The sequence below is a fragment of the Ascaphus truei genome, unplaced genomic scaffold (assembly GCF_040206685.1).
Source record: "Ascaphus truei isolate aAscTru1 unplaced genomic scaffold, aAscTru1.hap1 HAP1_SCAFFOLD_1871, whole genome shotgun sequence".
Lineage (NCBI taxonomy): Eukaryota > Metazoa > Chordata > Amphibia > Anura > Ascaphidae > Ascaphus > Ascaphus truei.
Window position 1 is genome coordinate 1 of NW_027454774.1, and position 5,000 is coordinate 5,000.

Below are 5,000 nucleotides of genomic sequence, written 5' to 3' on the forward strand. Positions count from 1 at the left end.
TTTCTCTCCTCTCTCTCTCTCTCTCTCTCTCTCTCTCCCTCTCTCTCTCCCCTCTCTCTCTCCAGTATTACCAGTACATGATATGAGGGGGTAAGGGTATAGTGATTACACAGTAAATCAGGTAACAGTTACACACGGGGATGTGGGGTTCAGTGGGGGCCTCTCTCCTTCTCTCCCTCGCCCTCTTTCTCTATCCTCTCCCCCTATAGGCTTTTTACCATAAACCCCCTACCCTAAGCCCTTTACCCTAAACTCTTAGCCTAAACCCTTATCCTAAAAACCCCTACCCTAAGTCCTTACCCAAAAACCCTTTACCCTAAGTCCTTACCCAAAAACTCTCCCTTACCCTAAATCCTTACCCAAAAACCCCTTACCCCAGACCTTACCCCAAGACCTTACCCTAAGCCCCTTATCCTAAAACCCTTTACCCTAAGCCCTTACCCCAAGCCCATACGTTGAAGGAGGAAACTTGGCGAGACCAAGAGGTGGAATAACATCTCCATTAATTAACGAGCTTTAAGGACATGTCATTAAATGGTTATCAGAGATAATTAGTGCTTATATATTTCCAACTCGTTATTTATCCTCGTTACATTTTCTCTCCCACCTTCTCTTTCTTATTCTCTCTCTCTCTCTCTCTCTCTCTCTATATTAATATATATTTCTCTTCCTCCTTCTCATCTCTCTCGCTCTCCCTCCCCCTCATCTCATTCTCCTCTCTCTCCCCCCTCCCCCCGCTCTCTCCCCCCTCTCCCCTCTCTCATACCCTCCCCCTCTCTCCCCCCTCCCGCTCTCTACCCCCTCTCTATACCCTCTCTCGAGCTCCCTCTCTCGCTCTCTCCTGTCTCCCTCTATCCCCTCCTCCCCCCTCTCTCTCCCTATCCCCCCTCTCCCCCTCCACCCTCTTTCTCTCCCCTAGCACTCTCTCTCTCCCCGCTCTCTCCCCTATCTGTCTCTTTCTCCCTGTCTCTCTTGCTCAATGATCTCCCTTAAGGATTCAATAACATGCTATTAAAATATCTATATATATATGTAATGAGAGTGATAATGATCTGCCCAAGAGAGTCAGCGGCAGAGCGCCAGGAGGGCAGGGGTGTGGACTGAGGTCACACAGGGAGTCAGCGAGGCAGAGCGCAGGAGGGCAGGGTGTGACTGAGGTCACACAGGGAGTCAGCGGCAGAGCGCAGGAGGGCAGGATGTGACCAAGTGTCACACAGAGAGTCAGCGGCAGAGCGCAGGAGGGCAGGGTGTGACTGAGGTCACACAGGGAGTCAGCGGCAGAGCGCAGGAGGGCAGGATGTGACCAAGGTCACACAGAGAGTCAGCGGCAAAGCGCAGGAGGGCAGGATGTGGACCGAGGTCACACAGAGAGTCAGTGGCAGAGCACAGGAGGACAGGATGTGACCAAGGTCACACACAGAGTCAGCGACAGAGCACAGGAGGGGAGTGACCGAGGTCACACAGAGAGTCAGCGGCCAAAGCGGCAGGAGGGCAGGATGTGACCGAGGTCACACAGAGAGTCCAGCGACAGAGCACAGGAGGAGGGGGAGTGACTGAGGTCACACAGAGAGACAGCGGCAGAGCGCAGGAGGGCAGGGTGTGACTGAGGTCACACAAAGAGTCAGTGGCAGAGCGCAGGAGGGCAGGGTGTGACTGAGGACACACATAGAGTCAGCGGCAGAGCGCAAGAGGGCAGAATGTGACTGAGGTCACACAAAGAGTCAGTGGCAGAGCGCAGGAGGGCCAGGATGTGACCGAGGTCACACAGAGAGTCAGCGGCAGAGCACAGGAGGGAGTGGACCGAGGTCACACAGGGAGTCAGCGGCAGAGTACAGGAGGACAGGATGTGACCAAGGTCACACAGAGAGTCAGCGGCAGAGCGCAGGAGGGCAGGGTGTGACCAAGGTCACACAGAGAGTCAGCGGCAGAGCACAGGAGGAGGGGAGTGACCGAGGTCACACAGAGAGTCAGTGGCAGAGCACAGGAGGGCAGGATGTGACCAAGATCACACAGGAGAGTCAGCGGCAGAGCACAGGAGGGCAGGGAGTGACCAAGGTCACACAGAGAGTCAGCGGCAGAGCACAGGAGGGCAGCGAGTGACCAAGGGTCACACAGTCAGCGGCAGAGCACAGGAGGGCAGGGTGTGACCGAGGTCACACAGAGAGTCAGTGGCAGAGCACAGGAGGGCCAGCGAGTGACCAAGGTCACACAGAGAGTCAGCGGGCAGAGCACAGGAGGGCAGGGTGTGACTGAGGGTCACACAAAGTCCAGCGGCAGAGCGCAGGAGGAGGGGAGTGACCAAGGTCACCACAGAGAGTCAGCGGCAGAGCATAGGAGGCCAGGGTGTGACTGAGGTCACACAAAGTCAGCGGCATGAGCGCAGGAGGGCAGGGTGCGACTGAGGTCACACAGGGAGTCAGCGGCAGAGCGCAGGAGGAAGGGAGTGACCAAGGTCACACAGGGAGTCAGCGGCTGAGCGCAGAAGGGCAGGATGTGACTGAGGTCACACAGAGAGTCAGCGGCAGAGCGCAGGAGGGCAGGGAGTGACCAAGGTCACACAGAGAGTCAGCGGCAGAGCACAGGAGGGCAGGGTGTGACTAAGGTCACACAGAGCGTCAGCGGCAGAGCACAGAAGGGAGTGACCGAGGTCACACAGAGAGTCAGCGCAGAGCGCAGGAGGGTTAGGGGTGTGACCAAGGGTCACACAGAGAGGCAGCGGCAGAGCACAGGAGGGCAGGATGTGACCGAGGTCAACACAGAGAGTCCAGCGACAGAGCGCAAGGGGGCAGGGTGTGACCGAGGTCACACAGAGAGTCAGCAGCAGAGCGCAGGTGGGCAGGGTGTGGACTAAGGTCACACAGAGGAGGTCAGCGGCAGAGCACAGAAGGGAGTGAACCGAGGTCACACAGAGAGTCAGCACAGAGCGCAGGAGGGTAGGGGTGTGACCGAGTTCACACAGAGAGGCAGCGGCAGAGCGCAAGAGGGCAGGGTGTGGACCGAGGTCACACAGAGAGTCAGCGCAGAGCGCAGGAGGGCAGGGAGTGACCAAGGTCACACAGAGAGTCAGCGGCAGAGCGCAGGAGGGCAGGGTGCGACCTGAGGTCACACAGAGAGTCAGCGGCAGAGCACAGAAGGGAGTGACCGAGGTCACACAGAGAGTCAGCACAGAGCGCAGGAGGGTAGGGGTGTGACCGAGTTCACACAGAGAGGCAGCGGCAGAGCGCAAGAGGGCAGGGTGTGACCGAGGTCACACAGAGAGTCAGCGGGCAGAGCCACAGGAGGGCAGGGAGTGACCGAGGTCACACAGAGAGTCAGCGGCAGAGCGCAGGAGGGCAGGGTGCGACTGAGGTCACACAGAGAGTCAGCGGCAGAGCGCAGGAGGGCAGGGAGTGACCAAGGTCACACAGAGAGTCAGCGGCAGAGCACAGGAGGGCAGGGTGTGACCAAGGTCACACAGAGAGTCAGCGGCAGAGCGCAGGAGGTCAGGTGTGACCAAGGTCACACAGAGAGTCAGCGGCAGAGCGCAGGAGGCAGGGTGTGACCGAGGTCACACACAGAGTCAGCGGCAGAGCGCAGAAGGGCAGGGTGTGACCGAGGTCCCACCAGAGAGTCAGTGGCAGAGCACAGGAGGGGGGGAGTGACCAAGGGCCACAAAGAAAGTCAGTGGCAGAGCACAGGAGGGCAGGGTGTGACCAAGTGTCACACAGAGTCAGCGGCAGAGCGCAAGAGGGCAGGGGTGTGACCGAGGTCACACAGAGAGTCCAGCAGCAGAGCGCAGGGAGGGCAGGGTGTGACTAAGGTCACACAGAGAGTCAGCAGCAGAGCACAGAAGGGAGTGACTGAGGTCACACAGAGAGTCAGCGCAGAGCGCAGGAGGGCAGGGTGTGACCGAGGTCACACAGAGAGTCAGCGGCAGAGCATAGGAGGCCAGGATGTGACCGAGGTCACACAGAGAGTCAGCGGCAGAGCGCAGGAGGGCAGGGAGTGACCAAGGTCACACAGAGAGTCAGCGGCAGAGCGCAGGAGGGCAGGGAGTGACCAAGGTCACACAGAGAGTCAGCGGCAGAGCACAGGAGGGAAGCGATTGACCAAGGTCACACAGTCAGCGGCAGAGCACAGGAGGGCAGGGTTGTGAACCGAGATCACACAGAGAGTCAGTGGCAGAGCACAGGAGGGCAGCGAGTGACCACGGTCACACAGAGAGTCAGCGGCAGAGCACAGGAGGGCAGGGCAGGTGACCAAGGTCACACAGAGAGTCAGCGGCAGAGCGCAGGAGGGCAGGATGTGACCAAGGTCACACAGAGAGTCAGTGGCAGAGCACAGGAGGGCAGGGAGTGACCTAGGTCACACAGAGAGTCAGCAGCAGAGCACAGGAGGGCAGGGTGTGACTGAGGTCACACAAAGTCAGCGGCAGAGCGCAGGAGGGGCAGGGTGCGACTGAGGTCGCACAGGGAGTCAGCGGCAGAGCGCAGGAGGAGGGGAGTGACCAAGGGTCACACAGGGAGTCAGCGGCAGAGCGCAGAAGGGCAGGATGTGACCGAGGTGACACAGAGAGTCAGCGGCAGAGCGCAGGAGGGAGGGGAGTGACCAAGGTCACACAGGGAGTCAGCGGGCAGAGCACAGGAGGGCAGGGTGCGACTGAGGTCACACAGAGTCAGCGGCAGAGCACAGGAGGGCAGGGTTTGACCGAGGTCACACAGAGAGTCAGCGGGCAGAGCACAGGATGGCAGGGGTTTGACCAAGGTCACACAGAGAGTCAGCGGCAGAGCACAGGATGGCAGGGTGTGACTAAGGTCACACAGAGAGTCAGCGGCAGAGCACAGAAGGGAGTGACCGAGGTAACACAGAGAGTCAGCACAGAGCGCAGGAGGGTAGGGGTGTGACCGAGGGTCACACAGAGGAGGCAGCGGCAAAGCACAGGAGGGCAGGGATGTGACCGAGGTCACACACGAGCATCAGCGGCAGAGCGCAAGGGGGCAGGGTGTGACCGAGGTCACACA